Here is a 20,776-nt window from a genome sequence, read left to right as displayed (position 1 = left end):
AAATGGGTTCGGATGGTAAGCAAACATCAGAGTGCCGGTCTTGCGTAAAAACAAAGGGGGATGACAACATGATTACGGTGACATTATTTCAGCCGCCTGCTGTATAAACTAATTACTAACTTTCATCATTGGCGTTGGTGAGCGGGCGGGCGGGTGCGCGCCTGAATTATGAACACAAGTCGTGACAGCACCCATACTCGCTCGCACAATGCCACACACCTTGACGCACAGCAACTTAATTAATACAATTTTGTTTATAATGCAACCCCTTCCTTCCTCCTAGGAGAACTGAGCCTCGTCGCGCACTAATTTGCCCCGACTCGAAGCAAGTTCAGCCGACTGTTTTCCCTCTCGCAGCCTCTTTGATGCTCCGTTTCTCGAGTCACAGCTCCTGAAATTTATATTAAGCGGAATCTTTGATATTTAACCGGAGAGCTAAGCCACTCACGCAGCCGTCAGTTTGTCGCCACTTTGCAGATAGAGGAGCAGACGAAATTCAGTTTGGAAAGTCTGGCAAATTCAATTCTTGCGCATTTGACACGCTATAGCTGTGCCGTCAAATGAAATCCTTTACGTTGGAAATCTAATAAACAAGAAGAAGCAGAAAGATGAGTAAAAGAAAGTACGTCTTTATAATGTGAAAGTGTGCATGAAATTTTTTTGATGGTTTTCTACATTTGAAGCAACCACAATAATTTAATTTAAATTTCAGTTTAAAATTATGATTTTGCCAAAAGAGAAAGTAGAACAATTTCTCTGAAAATTGATTTATATGTGTTAAAACTGGTGAATTTAGACTAAATGAAAGTGGTGATATTTACTATAAATAAATATATCATTTTTTTCTATTAATTAAGATGATATTAATTGGCATTGAAACAGGGATGAAACTTAGCTGAAATAATAACAAAATTGGAGTATAAATCAATTAAAGATTGAAATTCTAGTGAGAAGGAATTCACAATGTGTTGCATCACTTATTAAAATAGTGTGGTTCTTATTCTATCCAAGACCGCTTCACGCGCTTCACAATAAACACGTTGATTTTTAGATTTAAAATATATTGGCAGAAGAAAATGGTCACGAGAAACTGTTCATTTTTGTTTCTCCTTGGAAGGATTCATCCCAACCATTTCCCTATATGTTAAGGACTCCTTATTGCAATGCTAAGAGTACCAAAGAGGTTTTTTTGATCTCCCATATGCCCAATGTAAAATTTTTGCCCCATGAACTCCCAATTTTTTTCTGCTTATCTGTTTAGGGTCATTCAATTATCATTTTGTGCAATTTTGAGCAAAAAATTTCGGGCAGATTTTTTTTAATCGCCATTAACAAAATTCTCCATAAAACGCCATGTTAAATTTCAAAAAATCATATTTCAAGATTAATCCACGCGACCCCCCATTTTTCCTTGAGCAATCAACTCCACTGGTGGGCAGGAATCTATAAAAAAATCTGGGTCCAAAAATTTCGGGCCGATTTTCCGCAAACAGAAGTTGTAGATGTCAATAAGGAGGCCTTAACAATAATTTAAAAAAAAAATTAATTAAAATGGGGAAAAATTATTTTTATTTGTTCATTTTTATAATATTTCTGATTCACTGGTTAAATTGCGTTGTTTTTTCTTCTTTTACTTGATTTTGAAAAGTTTAATTAATATCCTGATGTAAAATGTTTTAATATAACTTATCGTAATTAACTATATTGGAAGAGAAAAGGAAAATTGATAAATGTGCAATAAATTTTCATCTGCCAGTGGACGTTGACATATCCATTCATCATTCCATTCGCCTTTGTCATTTCATTACTAATTTTATTCATGCGCTAGAGAAACAAGGGCTTCTGGATAAGCAAATTAGTTCTGTTGGGAGTGACGCGAGTCGATTTGCCACAGGTTGCTTTGACACACACGAATGCATTATACCGGAGCTTGCCGCTGTCAGTTTTTTTCCTGCCAATCCAACATGCTGTCAAGATAAAATCGCAACTCGTGCAGCAAAAGCAGGATTTCCAATAATCTTGTGGAAAAACGCAAACGAGCAGAGGAGGCAACAAATTTTCGTTCTCTCCGAAAATACTCAATTCTGATTCAGGTCAAAGGAACCTTTATGTATATTTTTTTCCGGTTTTCAATCGAAGCAGCAGTCTTTTGGGCCGAACTTCCAATCACGTGCCAAGATTTTCAATTACACGGCCATTGATTGAACGAGCCAGGGAGGTGTGCAAATCAAGGCAGCACACGAACGAGCTATAAAACTTTGCGAAAAATTTTCGCTCTTGACGCGTGAAATCCCCATCCAAATGGAATTGTGTGCGCCACTAATTGCGTCAAGGGCTGTTCAGGGCTGCCAATCAGGCCGCGCATCAATGGCCGGCCGGGAAGCCCGCGTCAAAATTAAATTGGTGCCACCTCGTCTGAATTTTATCGCGTATTGCGTGCCATCCATCCATCGCGCCGAGTTATATTCTGCCGTGTGCGTGCGCGCCGCGTTCACCAGTTACAAGTTTAATTAAAGACGTGAGCACAATATTGATGAGAGGGATCGATTTTCTGGGATTTTCGGCGCCGACCGTGCATTCCTCGATTTTACGCGTTCCCGATCACGGCACGCTGAAAAACCCTTCCGGCTCAAAGAAAACGCACCTTTCTCCCTCGGACGAAGTTTGTGCGGCGGAGAGAGATCAAACTTTTATATTCTGCTGAAAGTGATCGCAAAAATCGAGACGGAGAAATGACAGCAAGCGTTGTTTCGATAACGGCGCACAAAACTTTTTACCACTGCTCTAAGCTCGGAGCAAAGAAAGAAATAAATGCTGAATACTCTATAGAGTCTTGGAAAAACATCTCAGTCAGTCAACGGTTTTTCTCCTTTTGTGGCATGTTATGCAGAAAAAGCTAGAAAACTCGAAGGGCGGAAAAATTAATGGCCGTGCTTGCAAATATTCAGTATTTGAAAACATGTTCTACAATAACATGGATCGTCTGGCTTTATTATACGCGCCGTTGTAAAGAGATTGCTTGAAGGGAGATGCTACGTACAGTTTTGTAAGTCAAATTTGATAATTTTGGTATAAACATGATTTTCTCTCCAATTTAAAACTTTGTGATTCAGTAGAATCTTTTACTTTTGAAAGAGCGCAAGGGTTTAATTTCAACTGAAATTTTTTGCAAGAATTGCAGGTGTCATAAGGATTTTTAATATATAATATAATTCAATTAACCTTTTTGTGCAATTTTTAGTGTAGAGATGGCAAAAATTACATAATGAGACCCTTGACCCGTGATCCATCTGCGAATAACTATTTATTTTTTGCGACAAAAAAAATTAAGAGATAAAATTGTTTGTTTTATGTATTTCAAATTTGAATAATGAAAAGTGAGTAAACATTTTATTAGTTTGCACTACTTTATCTATTATTTTTTTTTTCTTATTTAATCAACAAAGAGTTAGTAAAAAATCTTAAGCGACCTAATTAAAAATCAGAAAAAATTAAAATAGAAAATAGGTTTTAATTTTGATAATTTGCTTTTAAGCGTTTCTCCCTGTAAAGTCTCTAGTGGAGGATTATTTTCATTTGTTTGGCTCGACGTACGTTTTTTCGCGACTTGTTTTCTGATCTTGCTTTTTCGCATGTCGGCGAGGCGCAGACTTATATTTCGTTGCTCTCGTTGGCAATGCCACTGTGAGATGAAGCGGCGCACGACGGTGTAATTTTTCAAAATGATAACAAAGAGGGCAAAAAGTGACGTCGTGTAATATTACTCCAGAGAGAGGAGAAAACAAATTTACATAATAATACCAACTGTGCGTGTGTGCATTTTTCTCTCCCCGCTCCCCCTTTTTATTAGCGTGTGCGTTTCTTTTTCTCGGCGTGCCATATCATAGCGAGTATAGCAGCAGCAGCTCTCACTGGCTACATTACATAGGGCGCGCATTATGTAAACACTTTGCGTTCTTTTTCTCTTTCCGCCCTTGTTTGCAAATGGCGCAATAAGCGAAATATACTGGTGTGCAGGAACTCTCATTAGGGGATATTATCAAGGACTGCGCCCAAAGTGCTGCACACGCTGTTGCAACGATACACCCGCTTCTTTATTAGGCCCGACAGCCCGTCTCTCTCTCTCTCTCGGCTCAAATCTGCTATTTGAAATCACGTCCGACTGCGTCTCTGTTCCAGGTGCCAGTGTCTCCAACAGCCCCCGCCGAGAGAATTATTCGCATTTCTTTAGGCAAAATGCTTCTCCAATTTCAACTGGAAACGGTAAGTGCCCATTGTTAAACATTCATTTTAAATTTAGCAAGAAAATAATAATAGAAAATAACTGCGAATGAAATTTTATTTCCAATCGTATCTAAGAGGTTGTTAAAAAATTGAAAATTAGCAACACAATGGATTTGCCAGAATTGCAAAATATTTTTATATCTTCTAAATTTGGTAGTTTTTATTGTTTAAATGAGAAGCAATACATTATTTTATTTAATATTTAAGAAATTTTAAGTGTACGTTTTATTTGATACAAGATTGTTAGTTTAGATCTTGTTTTAGATAATTTAAAGCCCTCAAATCGTCAATTCAATTAATAATGGTTCTCTATTAAAACAGTCCAACAAATGATTTATTCTTGTTGGGTTCAGCCTTTGTTTGAGAAAGTTAATTGTAATAAAGAAAGTTAAGATTCGAACAAAACATTCAATTAATTTTATCAATGAACGATTATTAATTTAATACAGTTACTGATTTCCGATAATATATGATATAAATTTTTAATCAGATTGAATCGTTTATGTTAATTCAACAAATTGTAATTTCATGCAATCAATAAACCGCAATGCACATAATTCCAGCTCTACAAAATTTGATTGATAATAATTTAAGCCACTACAAAGCAGCAGCGTTTTCAAAACATCAATGTTGCCGCGTCATACGCAGACTCGGCGAGTTTTAAAGCCTAAAATCTTTGCCGTCCGCAAAAGCATGCAGGCTGTAACATATTCCCAGCACGCGGTTATCCCCAACTCTGATGGAGTACACATGATGCGGTTTTATAGGGCAAAGATTAGGTGCCTGCGGGGTGGAACGCGTTCCGGGGGCGGCGGGGGCCTTTATGAGTATTTATGTGCGGCGCACTCACTAAACAACAACGGGCGCACACTTGATGGAAAAATAGAATCACATATAGTGCGGTGGCGGCGGCGGCAGGGGCTATCGTTAACACAGGGACAGCAGGACCACTTTTGTGCACCCCGCTGATGTGCGATGGCGGCCGCTTTTAATGGTGCTGGCCTGCTGTCTTTGACATGTTTACAGGGCAGTAAACAAATCGCTGATAATTTAACTCGTTCACTTTTGTCCGACGCATCCCGTTCCATTTGTCAGGCAGTGCAGCGATATTAAAGACCACAAAAGGATCCTCGCCGTCGACAATTATATACGACTCTCGTGTGAGACCCTTTCAATGTTATATGATCAAAGAGCAAAATTTGAAAGGAAAAATCAACAATTTGATAACATTCAGAGTAGTACTCAGACATTCAAAACTCAAAGCTGATATTTTTGTTTTATTTTTTAGTAAGACCATTGATTTATTTTCAAAATTTACTTTTATTTATTCTTTATTACAATTTTTAAATTTTGATAGTTAAATTATTGAAATGATAATTCTGTTTCCTGATTGATAGGGAAAATTTCATTTGTTGAATACAGAAACTCTGAAACTAATTTAAATTTTGAATTTAAACAGCAGCTCTGAAATCTGCCTTGATTGAAAAAAAACTCGATCCGTCTAAATGACACATTCTGGGTAAAAAAACGTTCCATTAATTAAAATGTAATTGAGCTTATTTGAAGCGTACGTGAGTGAAAAACGTTACTTTTCATTAGAAAATGCTTTCTATGGAATTAGCTGCAATCAGCCCAAAATTGACACTTAAGCTTCTACCAATAATTGCTTTTTTATTTGTATTTTTTTGCTCTCGGCGCCAAATCAAAGCAAGACTCGCAAAAAGGCGGCCGCAAACGCGCTTCAAAGCGGGGTGAATTTACGTGGCGCGCGTGTGCCAAACCAACAGCAATTTGAAAAAATCAAGCGGTGGTGGCTTTTTTGTCCATCTATGTGTGCCGGCGACCACATTATTTTTGCCAGAGAGGGAGAACGAGTGCATGGGGCGAGTTGCTGGTGCGCCCGGCTCTAACTCTGTCAGACCCGATCGACGGGCAAATGAGCCCGCGGCCACTAATGGCTTCTGTAATTAGGTCTGCACAACAGCGCCAGCATAAAAGCATGTTGCTGCTCTCCGTAAATAACAAAATAACGAGAGAGTGGGAGAGGGAAAAAGCCTCTTTTTTATCACCAGCAGTGGCCCGCGGCACAAAATGTGCGCTCGAGCTGTGCAAAAGGAGAACTTTGCTCTCAGCTCGATCCGTAAATTTTACCCACATCTACAATTTCTTTTTCAAGCAAGTAGGCACCGAAAGGAGAGCGAAAGCAGGTCAGACCACTGCAAATTTTGACTGAAGAAAAAATTTCTTGATAATTCTGATCATCAATAACAATTAATATCATTTTTAAAACATACCAAACATATTTCAGTTTTAGATTATAAGTTAATATTTGTATCCTTTTTGTTGAGAAATCTATTTGAAGATAATTTTATAAGAATTTAAAATAAGAGAGAACGTGGAACGTGCTGAGAAATATATGTTGCTTAATCAGTAACTTATATTATTTTACAAATGTGGTATACTATTTAAATATTAATTATAAGCTTTATTTGGTAAGGCAGGACACTTATTTATAAATTTCTCTATATATTTTCATTTAGGAATTAAAATAAAATCAAGTCAAAATTAAATAAACAAAATTTATTTAAAAATATTTATTTTAATCTACATACTACAATATTATTTAGTAAAAAATAGTAAAAAGTTTTTTAATTTAATATTTTTAATTAATATTTGTTAGTTATTTCATCTAAATTCATAATGTGTTCCGTGGGGTGTTTGTTAATTATTGTATTAATATTATTTTGATAGAGGATTCAGATATTATACGATAAGTTAACTAAATCATTTAAATGAAAGTAAATTGAATTACCGCCGTCATCACAATTTTATCATTTTTTCATGAATTTTGTGTTCATTATATTGTTTATAATATGAATTTCCCTGCATAAAGTATCCGATAATATCAAATAAAATTTTGTAACTACACAGCTGCTCAATTTATGATTTTATATTACAGTATTGACAGGATTCTTAACCAGAATGTGTTTATTTTTTTACATAAACCATATTATGTGTGTGAAATTTTATGAAGGTTAAAAACTGTCGTTACCAGAAACCACCTGAGAAATTAATTATTTCAACTGTGAAATACCAGTATATTGAACTCTGTTTGGCGCTGCACACCACTTAAATTTTATACTCCCTTTTGTGAATGGGGAACGAGCAGGTTTCGCCTCTCATTGCAAGGAAAATCACGTAGAGTGGCGGGCTTAATATTTGATTGCGCGCGCAGCCCTTTTGCGCTCTGCGAAGTGCCAGAAATTCCGGTCAACCCTCGGTTGCGGTTTCGCCATAAATGCTGAATAATAAAGTGGCGCGCATTAGCAGAATTGCAGATTCGCAGCTGGAGTGTGGCAATAGCTCGTCGCGAATAGGTTCATGACTTGTCGATATAGGCAATTTTCCGAATGGCCGTGACCTGCCTCTTCACTTTGTCTCCGAGTAATTGCGCACCAGGTCATCTATCACTTTGCTGTTTCAAGCAAAGAGCTCCATTAGAAGCAGCAGCAGCAGCAGGCTGGTGCTAAAATGCGGAGGGGCAGGCACCTTTTCTCCTGCTGCATAATGACTGCTTTTTGCGCCGCCGCCGTGTCAAGCGTGGCTTCCAACGCAATTTATTATATCGCGCGCAATCCTCTTTATATAACATTTTTCCCACTCACCGAGTTTCTCCGTTTCAGGAAAATTTTGAAATGAGAGCGACTGAGAGAGAAATGCTGCTTATTGTTGCAAAGCAAAAAAGAGGAGCTTTCCATTTGTGAGAGGATTTTTATGATTGAAAAGGGCGAATGAGGAAGGAGACATTTTCTTTGCCAAGCTTTCTGAGCCGCCGCCGCCGGCACACGGAAACGAGCTGGATAATTTTTTCCCACGAAATTAAATTCTGTTCCCATCTTTTTCAACTGCAAATCTTGTTGAACCAAATTCAGCGTGAAGCGGATTTTTAATGCAAAGAAAGAGCTTTCATGGTATAGCGTAAAAATTCAAAGCATCAAATTAATTCCACATCACGTGTAACAAAAGCTCAATTTAAAAATTTTCCTCCCGTGTCTCGAGCGGCATCGATTGTGTTTCCCTGGAGGAAAAGCACGTTCTTTTGCGTGCGGCCTAATTGCTTCCACCGTTCCACCATTCAGCCGAAAGCCTCTAAATTGAAAGCGATCTTTTAGGTAAATGGTTATTAGGTATAATTTTTAGGTAAACATGTATAATATGGCCTTAAATAACCCTGTCAATCGATTTGATCAAATACATGCATTTGATCACAAAATCAATCAATTTTTCACCATATTCCTTCTAAATCAGGTCAAAAAATATAAAAAGTTTGAATTTGAAATATTCATAATAAGTGTCAAATATTATAGCCCTATAGGAGAAATAAACAATAAAAAAGCATGAAATAGTTAATTGGCACTAAATTAAATTGTACAAGACAAGTAAATATTCAATCATTTCTTTCTTTCATATATTTAATATTTAGAAAAATTTTTAAATTTTTTTTTTATGAATATTAAAATAAAAGGATGAATATGTATGTATATTATTTTTTTTTATTAAAATAATCGACACTAATAATTTTTTTTTATTCACCTTCAATTATAGGTAATTTTAAATTCATTGTGAATTTTATATAACACTAGAATTTTAAGTGACTATTTATTTCCGTTCCTTCCTGCTTTAATTCTGACTGATTTATTGGATGATGTTTTGCTTCACTGTTTTGCCGTTGTCTATACGTATCCTTTCCCTCTCTATTATTGATTGAATCAAGACACGGTGATCAAATATTGGGGGCTGGAAATCGAATTAATTCATCATCGTGTGGCGCCACAATTTTCGACAGCGCCGGGCGTTCTTTTTGCCGGGTGCCGGTCGGGGCAGGTGGCGTTAATGACCGGTCCAGTGGCCACTTCTATTTCCGCTGATTACTCAAGAGAGAAATCCCTCGCCTTCACTCGGCTGTCACTTTGATAGATTATGGCAGCGTTCACCAGCAGCAGTAGAGCCAAGATTATAGGAAAACGCAGGAGAGGCGTCCCTGGCTCAAGCCTAATCTCGACGCAGACGCTGAATAAATTTTGCGGAAGAACGCGGTCGATGGCTGATTACGCCGGGGGTGTGTTTAAAATTAATTAAATGAAAGTGACGCCCTGGATCAACAAACAAACAGCCGAAATGTGAATCTGGAGAAAGTTTGCGCAGTCATCAATGAGAGGGCAGGGGTTAATATTGGCCTTAGGGCACAATTTGCAGAGGTGGAAATTTAGAGCTTTTGATAAATAAATTCCCAACCGTTCTCGAAAAGGGTGGTGAATTTTTTTTCCCGCATCAGGCATTCCGTTTGTTGTTGGAGTGCCTCTGATGAAGCCACATTATTACTATTGTCCCTGCCGTCGCATTGCTTTGTGGGCGAATATTACCGCGGGAAATATTAAATTCGGTTCCAGTGCGGTTGTCTTTATGCAAATTAGAACGAAGCTCGGCTTGAAAGCGTGTGTGTATGGACGCTGCTTTTGAAATTCATGGGACAGCAGCGAGTACACTTTATGTAATATAAATTCGCGCCTTGCACTCTATGATAGTAAATTGTCTGACAAATATTGGGCGGAGGGTGAAGTGTGAGCTCTTGTGGTTTGAAGGATAAATTTGATTTGCGGCCTCAGCGGTGCCTCTGCTCGGCTGGTGCTCTTTAGCGCCGCACAATACAGCATTACTGCAGCGCGCCTCCGCCCGCTTTCACCCCCGTTGAGGCGATGGGTGTGCGACGGCTTTATTAAAAACATATTGTACACGAGAGCAGAACACAGGCCAGTGGCGCGGAACGAAAACGTCGTGTGATTCTGCACGGCATGGCGCACAAGTATTTACGCCTAATGACGTTTTTCAAAGTCACTCGTGCAAAAACTGCTACGTCAATATCAGGGCAGGAAGTGGAAGGCGGAGGGAATATAAAAAAAAAATGTATACACGCACGTTCATCCTTTCGCATTCAATTACGAAATGTGAGCAGTGACTCGGTTCGGTGCGATTAAAAAAATCCTAATGAGGGTTTTGCTCGCTTTTGATTCTGAGCATCATTCACACGCGTAACTTTCTGCCATCTGGCTCGGATGGCTCTTTTCTGGGACGTTGCCATGGTTTTCTTCTCAAGGCACTTCTTAATTGATTATTTTCACATAAATTAATCCACTCTATACAAGGAAAAGGTAAAATAAATAAGCATAATTCCTCTACTTTTGACTTTTATTGTATTTTTGCCAGTATTTAATGCATTATTGAAGTCTAATGATATCTTGAATCTTCCACCGTAAGTGATTAAATCTTAATTTAAATTAATTAAATTTTTATAAAAATTCACGAATTTGCATTCAAATTTTTAACTTTTAGCAGCTTAAAAACAGCTTTAATTATTAAAAAAAAAATCTTTAATAAATCAATTTTCTCTTTTCTATTTATTTTGTTATCTCTGACCTGTCTGACCTGTTGTGAGAGAATAAACGAATTGAATTGAATACAAAATTTATTTGAATCTCAAGTTGAAATTTAGAATCATTAAATAATTTCAGTTAGCTTACTGAATTTACTGTAATAGAGTCTTGAAGATGTTACATGAGTTATCTCAAGCACCTTTTCTCTCTTTGAGCGATGAAACTTTGTAAACATGTAAATTTAAATTAAATCATAACGCCCCTCCTTTCATACACATTCAACTACTCTAACTCGATTAAAAGAGGCAAAAGCTTGTATATTCAGCCGAGATCCAAGGGAATGTTTACATGTATCCTCTTGCGCTTTGTTTTCTTCTCGGAACGAGCATTATTCAGAGCTGGAACATAAATTTGCATAAATAGGACTAGCGTGTGGCGGAAGGGTAAATTATGTTAGTTTTGTGTTACAGCCCAGACACACACACATACACTCTCGCTACTGATGTACATTTTACAAGCACCGACGTAAGCGGCCGTGCAATGTGTTTGAAACTCTGGCAAGAAAATAGGTCTTCTCTACAAGGAGAGGACGGTCCTCTTTGAAGTTCAGACACTCTCTGAGTAGGAAAGACCCAGGGCAGTCATTCGCCGCTCACTTCGCGTCGTGTATATAAATTTACAGTCAGCCAAGCACACAGAGAGGAGAGATGCACATTACTCTCGTCTCTCGCGTATAACATCACGCGTGTAAAACAACATTTATATTTGCCAACGGCTGATATAATGGTATGTACAAATGAGTGCACAGTACATACCAAGTACGTAGTACATACAATAACATGTCGTTTCCCACCTTTTTTTCAGCAAAATGCTCCATACCATGATTGTATGTATATGAGAGTGCAATTTGCTACAAGCAAATGAAATGGTATGTTCAGTGTCGGGACATATTTATTCATAATTGTCGCAACTTGGCGCACACTATTTATTATCCACCGTAATTTAATGGATTTAATATGCAAGCTAGCGTTTTTATGTGAGGAATATTGTATGTTTCCATTATTTGACTTGATTCATTCTCATTTGAAGGTTTTCTGCTCATTATATTGAAAAAACATCAAATTCCTTTTTTTTCTTTTTAAATAGAAACAAATATTCAATTTCAAATTTTTCAAATTTGAAATAAATATGTAAACAATTTCACTAATAATTTTACAGAAATCCTACTATGTTACAAATTTTAATTATAAATTTACTTAATTTTGAAAGCAGCTTGATAAAATGCAAACAAAATGCCTATTTTTTATTAATCTATAATAATATAAAAATAAGTGACAAAAATTCTTTTGATTTGGTACAGCTTTCTTAAAAAATAATATAATTTATCCTAATTTAATTGCTGTTTGTATATTTTTATTCAAACAAGGCACATTTTTTCTTGTTTGTTTTTGCACTAATCGGAGATTCCGCTTCAGTGCTACCAACAGTCCGTTTAGAAAAACACCAGAATTAACTATACTTTCTGTTCATTCAAAAGAAAACAAATCTTTTTATAAAAACCAAAAGCACGGCTAATTTTTTTTAATGAGAAAACTCGTCTGACTTGTTGTTTTGCACGCGTTAATCGTCATTCACCGTGCGCTGCGGAGTGTGAGGATTACGTTTCTGAAACGCAAGGGGCGCTACACGTTTCGGGGCGGCAATTAACCGCAGCTTTAAATTTCGCCCAAAACTCTCCTCCGAGTGTAATAATTTGTGAAATGCGATTTTACGTGAAGAGGAGCACGCGCGCGTTAACAGCGTACGAGAGGGCATTCAACCCGCTTGCAATAATATTGTACACTGGAGAGGACGAAATTTAAAGTCATTCAAGCGTGAATCGATAACTATCTCGAAGGGCTGCAGGGCCTCTTGAGCCAAGTGATAAGGCCCAGGCAAGAACCGCTCGCTGGAGTATTATAAGTGTACGGCAGCAACCCGCCCGCGCCCCTTTATTGCTTTTTAATTCAATTTGTGCTCTCCTCAATATTCAAAATTGCTCTCGATGAGATGCATGCAAAGTTCTCGCGCAAGTGCATGATGCACGCGAGCGCAGGAAAAATGTTACCGGTCTGATGAAATCATTGCTATATAGTTCAAGTGATCTTGAAAGAGAGCTGAAGAATGTTTATTTCTCTCTATTTTAAAGTAAACTTTTATTGTTTCAGAATACAAAGCTTTTTTCTCTTTGTTATAAAATAAACATGCTAAAATAATGATAACAAAAAAAGTGATTTAAAATTAACTGCAAGAAATTTGTTTTATAGTAAGAGCTTTCAATTTAAGTTTGGTAGAAACGTCTCTGATTAATTCATCCAATAGAATAAAAACATTTAATAATTTCTAAAAATAATATTAATGTTTATTGCATTTCCATATTGCTAATTGTAAGCACTAAAAAGTTTTCAACTTTTATTATAGTTTAATATGAAAGGCAAATTTTTAATTTAAAAGTATTGCTTTCAACAAACAAAATTATAAAAATTCAATCTATTTAAAATAGACGTTTATGTTTAAAGAAACATTACTATATTTTAAATAAAAATAAATCAAACTTAATTTTTTTTTCTTAAAATCATAATTATTTTGTTTTTTATTATTTTAATTTTTTAAATTAAATATTTTAAAATAATTTTTAACTTGTATAAATAAAATAGGGCATCGCGTAAAACTAAAAATAATAAACTATATAATGCTTAATTGTATTTGACTAAGTTTTAAACATCATAGAGTATTATTACTAAGTTTTAAAGTATTTCTTCTCAAATGTGTCTACTGAGTTAATTAATTTTTAACGAAAACTCACATATAAGAAAGGAGAAGCAAGTGTAAATTTATAAATTAATTAATTAATTTTATTTATTTTAATTTAAATGATACCTTCATTTCTAGACTATTCCGAATGTTTTGGTCTAAATGGAGTGATTAGGGGCTGATACATGGTGGTTTCATGTGGTGAGGGCAAAGGACTTGATTGTCGTCAGCCTAGCAAAACATCACCCACCCGCACCACACCACATTAGAGTCAGTGAGAGACCTTGTTGCTGCATGCAAACACGTGTGTGCATGTGTACGTTGGTACATTTCGTGCGAACAATGAAACGGCGCTTTGACGTTCGCCCAGGCAGTTTTGCAATATGATGCGCGCACTCGCCACCCTCGGCACGCGTTACACCCAAGTTCACTCACTCGCCAAAGGGCTGTTTGTCTGCTGCCGAGAGCAAAACAACTGCTAGAGAATAATTTAGCATTCGTCTCGCAGCAGCGCTAACAAGCAAAAAACGCGCGCCAAATGACAAAACTCGACACGCGCTTTTCCGCGCAGGTGGAGCATTATTTTAAAATTCCTCTCGCCGGCGCCCATGCATTATTTACCTGGGCGCTGGGCGAAGAAAAAAGCGCACACAACACACAAAAAGCAGATGGTTGTTTGCCATTCTGCTGCATCGCAAGACATAAAACAGCGCGGGCGCTGCCCCCCTTATACGTTTTGCCATCCAAATCCAATTACTGCGAGATGACCCACTCCGCGTGCGTGCAGCCCAATCTAAAATTTATGCCGACGTAAAAGCGGAAGCCGGGGTCACTTCATCATATCGCGACCCACGTATATTTTCCTTTTTTGTGCGTTTCTTCCGGCCCTTAGACGTATGAAAACGAGAATAACGTTGTGGAAGCAGAAGTGAGTTATTCAAAGCGTCACTCGATCTTTCTCGGCTTTATTCTAAAAAGGAATGCAATTATTATAATACTTAAAATTTACAGATGGTATGTTCGGAAATTGGTGTTTGACTCTGATATTTATTGCGTGGGATGAAAACAGGTTAGTTTTGCGGCTTTACAAATACCAAGTACCAAAATAAATATAATAATATTATGATGTTATGGCAGTTATTGTTGGAGAGTTCATTGAAGAGCTTGTATATATAAGTAGCTTGCTACTGAATTCATTATAAGCAGATATTAGCGTTGGAAATAAGCATTACCACGAATTATGATTCTGAGAACGCTGGTTGGAAATTGTTTTCTGCCTACAGGGTGTATTTTGAGTTAAAGCAAAGTCTAAGCCAGTCCTCTCAATTATCAATTGAAGGTTCATGTTTATTTCTTTTTTGTGCGAGTTAATTTAAGGAAGGCTACATTTCATTTTAGGCGTGTCGTATCATTTAACAATGACTTTAAATATCTGTTGTTTTAATTTTTAATCAATATGCACATAATTATATCAGCATATCAAAGAAAGTTGATTGGTTTTATCAGTTAAAGATTTCATTCACTGATCTTGTTAAATTAACTTATAAAATTTTTTTAATATCAAACATAAAATTAATTTTTGTGAATTTTTGTAACAAGTACGTTGCGGAGAGAAGACGAGAGCTGTGTAAAAACTGTTATATTTGAGCAAGCAAAAGCTAACTTCATGACGGCAAATTCAATGATGTTGTGGGAATATAGCAAACAAATTTACTTTTGTTTATACTTCAGTCTGTTGTTTTATATCATCATGTTTTGATAACTTGTCTCAAAGCAGAGATGTAAATTTTAGTAACCACGAATTTGTTGAATGAACTTCTTTCTTATGCTGTGTAGGCGTTGTATTTGCGTTTCAAATGTTGGAAAGTCAGTCTATCTCAACAAACATTTAATTTACAATTGCAAATTAAAATCTGGTGTATCTTTTACTCCATATTAAAAAAAAACTTTGACTTATAAATGAAAATTAAACATGGGTTTATTTCTTTATCGCGCACGCTATAATAAATTAAATTGAATTTTTTAAACCTGCTTTGGAGCTATTCTGGTTTAAGTCGCATGACGGACGCTCTGTTGGTTTTAAAAGGGTGCCCGAAATAAATTACCTCGAGTATCATAATCAGTTACTTAAGCTTGGCAGCGGCTCAAGAAACAATTCATCCTCGCTCGCGCCCCCGGCACTTTCAATTCCGGCCAGAGGACTGGCGCGCGCGTTTTATCTGCAAGGACAGACCTGCTTCGTGGGTCCAGCGAACTGATAGCGTCGCTCCAGCGGGAGAGCTCAGTGACACGGCTTAATTAAAGAGCTCCATCTCTATCTCACGCTCTTAATCTTCGTCATTCTGGCCAACGTGCTCCGTCGGAGTAGGAACGAAAAAATAATGGTGCGCGATTCTTGCCTCGCTAATCCCTGTTGTCAGGTCCGGCAATAATTGGACCTGCAGGCCGGCGACTTTGTGTTGCTACAACACAAGCCGGCAGGACAACTGTCGTGTCGCAACTAACAAACACGATCGACGCACCAGATGCCGGTCTCTGAATGTAATTAGCGCCTGAGTGGATCATCTTTAATCTCCTGGGCATGTCATCTCGCACAGCCTCCGTCGTAACGAGATTCGAACTGCGAGATTAATGCTCCATGTCCGACTCGTGTAAATAATTTATCGCTGCTGCTCTCAACAATGTAATCACGGATTGCTAACGAATTAATCAGTGCAGCCGAGCCAGCCACACACACAAAGCCCAGCGCGATTATATGAATTATGGACACAACTCACAAGTCGCGCGCACTGCCCTCTGTGTTGACGCCGGGGCCGCTGGCTCTCATGAAACATGTATTTTTATTTCTTTGATGGTCCTTGTGATAATAATAGTAGCAAAGGCCAGACTGCGCAATACTTTCCGTGTTTTCATTTAGCATGCAATGCCCAACGGCATTTTCCGCCACCAGGAAAAGGAAATTGTAAAAATACACATTTTATTTTGCTTTTTTCAATTCAACAAAAACACATGATTTCATGTGATAAAATTGTGAAAATACAATTTCATGAGCTAGAATATCATTTAAATTCTACCTTTGCCTTTATTTGTGAAAATTCTGCGAATTCTGCTCAACTGTCTAAAAAAATTCACAGCGACACTTTCGAGACTAAATTAAATTTAGTCGCCCACAGAATTTTGGACTATTTTGAACTTCCATAAATCTATGATTTGATTAGTAATCTGCCAATAATATAAATAAACACAATTTGCAACTAATATAAAATAATTCATGGAATTAATCAATGCAGTCAATATGCCCCCAGTGAAATTAAAAAACAGATAAAGGTAAATTTGTATGTAAATTTTGACAGAAGCACCGTTTTCAAATTGCCATTCCAGGGTAGAACTTTTTGAATCATTGGAGGATGAATTTTGGATGAACGATTGTGGTCCTGGCGCTGACAGTGCGCAGGAGGGAGTATAATTTGAAATTACACTTGAATAATGCAGTTTGTTGCGCGAGAGCCCAAACTTTATTTGCTCGCATCCTCTCGGTTTGCTCGAATAAGGAAAGGCAAATTTGCGCAGCCTGCGTTAAATATTTGATTGCGAGCTCCAATTTGCGGTCATCGTGCGTTTTGTGCCACCCTGCCAAATTAAAAGAATGTTTTCCTGCCAGAGCTGGTTGCATAAATCTATGCCAACTAAAATTTCCATTATTTCTTCGTCCACTAAAAACTCTAAAACAGTTTGTTAATTAATTAAAAAGCTATGGACAAAATTCAATTTAGTGTTGAGTTAAGATAAATTAATTTACAAACATTCCATTCATTCTTTTAACAAATTCCAGAGTAATTGCAAGTCTGTTAATTACAGAAGTAAATTTGCAGTGCTGTTTTGTGGAAATTGAAACGCTTTTTACTGTTCTTGGGAGAACGGCACTATATATCAGGAGTCTATTTCCCGGAGCAAACTGTGTGCGCGGAGGCTTCCGTATTATCTCTTATTGCTATTTGCTGTGAACGCAGAGTGCGTCTTGATATCTATTTATAAATAAGCGACGCAGTGGAGCAGGACGCAGCCTGATTGCGAATCCCGCAGAGACTGTTTATTCTGCAGTGCCGTTTTATCTGAGTAAGAGAGAGAGAGGCCAGAGGAAATTGATACTCTCGCCCTGCTCTCTCTCTCTCCATCTTTCTCTCTTTTTCGGCTGCCAGCAGAGATACTTTTTGTGATTGCCTGCTTATTTTCAATACGAGCGCCGCACCGGCTTATCAAAATGATGTAAGTGACTGGGGCCGCAGGGTGTTTTGCAAAAAGCGACGTAATCAGATTAGCAAGCACGCGCACACCGACCCCGGGGAATTTCGCCCGCAATTAATTCCAGACTGGTTTTTCACGCCCACGTCGTCCGCTCCTAAGTGCGCATCAAAGGCGGCAAAAAACGATTCAAACGCGGTTTCCTTCTGCGACTAAATTTTGTTTGCCTGCGGATCAAAAGGTAAACTCGTATGGCCTACTCGCGTGGTATTTCGGCTCCATTACCACGCGGGAATTTGGGCCAAATGCTAGAAATCTACTTCCGTCGCCTAAAGTACGTTTCCATGCTTATTCCCCACCTCTGGCAATTTTGGTTTGGTTTAATCTTGACAAAGGGCGCCGATTTGGCATCGCAGTCACGTAGCTCACCGGCAAAACCCTAAACTCTGGCACGTGCTCACACATGTGTATGGAAGGAACTAGAGAGAGCTCGCGCGAGAAAACTTTAAACGCAGCCATTACTCCTTTTGTCCTTAATACGTCACACGCACTCCGAAGGGATGCAACCGCGTCCGAAAACTTTCTTTCGTCCCCCAGCGTCTTCTTTCTCTTGCAGAATAATTCGTATGTGACACGCGCGCGTTTAGCCCCGGTGCCGTTTTCATAAAAGTTATTTACGCCCGGCGATAGATTTACGTACGAAAGTTTTCATTTTAATGTATTCCACGAGGAAAACTATCTCTCTCGGCTTTTAAACCCAAACACGACCATAAAGCTTGTGGGTGATGCAAATGGGTATTAATTTTGCACGGAATTTCGCGCAGCGTCGCTCGCGTTTCATTGCGCCGTCGACTTTGGCTATAAAACAATTTGTACGTACTTCAGCGGCCATTTGTTGGCCCTGCCGGTATTAAAAAGTCGTTCGGCGTGTATTTCGGAGTTGTTTCTGATTATCACTACTAGATGCGCAGAAAACAAGGATTATAAAATGTGATAACAATTTTGAAGCCCACGAAATTAAAAGCTTTTTATATGATTTTAACGATTTTAACTTTTAACTCATAATTTTATATTCTTCTTTTATAAATAGAAAATAATTTTTTTTGAAGCGTAATTTTTTTAATGTATTATACACACCATAATAAATTATTCGCTTCATAGCGATTTATGTCAAAATGTCATAACCAGCAAACTAATAATTCAATATAGGCAGTCTGGGTTCAAAAAAAAAAATGCAGAGTGAAATAAAGATAAAAATAATTCAAATTTATACTCTATTAAACATAGCTTAATAAAATGGCTTTTAAAGCTCATCTGGGAATTGAACACCCAAACTCGTTATAAAACTTCAAACAAAATTTATTAATCTTAATATAACAAAATGAGTTCAAATCGTAAATTTGTGAAGAAGAAAAATCATGTATGATTCACTGGGGCGGATAGGTTATTTTTTATCTTGGAAGTTTTAGCAAAATTCTTGCTATTGGAGGTGCCGTTTTGCTCAAATATTCCTATTTTTTCAAATTGTTTTCAACAATTGAATGTAACAATCAGGAAAAATTAACAACAATAATAATAATTTCTAATTGTGTCTGCCAGGTGATATATAAAAATTAAATCAAATTTAAATTGATTAAATGTAAATTTTTTTCCATTTTAATAAGGAACCTACCTAAATACAAAGCCCAAACGGAAATGTGTATAAACAGGCAGAATCTGAGCATTTAAATTTGAATGGGCTGGAATTGGTTTCTGGAGCAGGAAAATAAGCCGTCCTCAAAGTGCTCCAAGGCAACCTTCGTGCGGGTGCAATTTAGTCCACGGAAAGGCTCATTAGTGCGGCAATGAAAATAGATCTCCTTGTGCTGTGAGCGGCCAGTATCTGTGCAGCTCACAAACTGGCCGAAACGGTCCGAGAGAGGTGGCAGCAACGGTGTGCTGGCCACTAAATGTGCTGGTAATTGAGAAGATTGCCCTGTCCGGAGGAGGCTGCCCAAACGAATGGCGTAATAAGCTTTAATGAGATGTTGCCACTGATCCGAGCGGAAAGAAATTGATGCTGCGCCGCGCCACTCACTTCCGCGAGCTCAAGTGGAAATAATAGAGAATCATACTTGAAAGCAGGAACTACCTGGCTAGATTAGAGCGGGCTTTCCTCGAACAAGAAAAGTGATTAGCGAGTATATTGTGTTTGAGGAAAAACGATTATCATCCTTTTGTGTTCAGACCAAGCGAGGAAAAGCCATCTTGCCTCCTAATAGAGAACTTCTTTCTGTTTGCTTCAATGCCGCCTTGATTATTTTTGTTTCGCGTCAATTTACAAAAGGCGGGGAGAAAATTGTGCACCACCGCCGGAGACAATCGCATTTCCACGCCTCACAGACTGCGACGGTGAAATGAGATCGGCCGGGCGTCTGGGGAACGAGTGGTTCTCACGAGATAATCCAGGTGGAAATTATCAAGGCACTCGCGCGCGCCGGGAATCGACTTCTCACTGGCGAAAGCTGAAAATAAAAATTTCTTCTTTTGATGTCGCGAGGGGTGATCCGAGAAGATTCGTCAACGAAAATGACGTGCATATATTGCGTTCGACACGAGACTTACAACGGAAATGCGGAAAAGCTATATAGGTGTTTAGCTGAAAGGTATATTACTGACGCGGGCGGATCGATATATCTGGTGATACACGGGAGCATGATGAAAAACGCAGCTCCAGAGAGCCGGTCGGCTGCGTCACGACTGTCTCGGAAAAAGCACAAGAAGCAAAAAGTCGGCTGCAAACAAAAATATCAAACGAAACCGCAGCACAGAGGAAGTCGGCGCAGCCCTTGGGGAATCCAATACTTCCACGCGCTCTTGCTATCCCAGTTTATGACTTTTGCTTTAATCTCCACGGGCATGCATATGCCTTGCCGAATCCACGTTTAAGTCGCGTCTTAGTTATTGTGCTATAAGTACTATAAGTCGATAGTTTCAGTCAGTTATAAATTTTAGTTAATAATGCTAGATTTATTATATTATTACTT

General features: G+C 37.9%; 1 protein-coding gene across 1 annotated transcript in view; it reads left to right on the top strand.

Moving 5' to 3' along the window:
- Positions 1-20,776, top strand: part of LOC132202204 (leucine-rich repeat transmembrane neuronal protein 1-like) — a 99,999-nt gene that overhangs the window by 17,253 nt on the left and 61,970 nt on the right. Inside the window, exon 2 of the mRNA XM_059628972.1 lies at positions 4,180-4,263. The gene's annotated coding sequence lies outside the window, so the exon portion shown is untranslated. The remainder of the gene's footprint in view (positions 1-4,179; positions 4,264-20,776) is intronic.

Source organism: Neocloeon triangulifer, unplaced genomic scaffold, assembly GCF_031216515.1.
Source record: "Neocloeon triangulifer isolate White Clay Creek 2 clone unplaced genomic scaffold, ASM3121651v1 ptg000015l, whole genome shotgun sequence".
NCBI classification, from domain to species: Eukaryota; Metazoa; Arthropoda; class Insecta; order Ephemeroptera; family Baetidae; genus Neocloeon; species Neocloeon triangulifer.
Note: the sequence above shows the minus strand (reverse complement) of the source record. Positions and strands in the feature narration are given on the sequence as shown.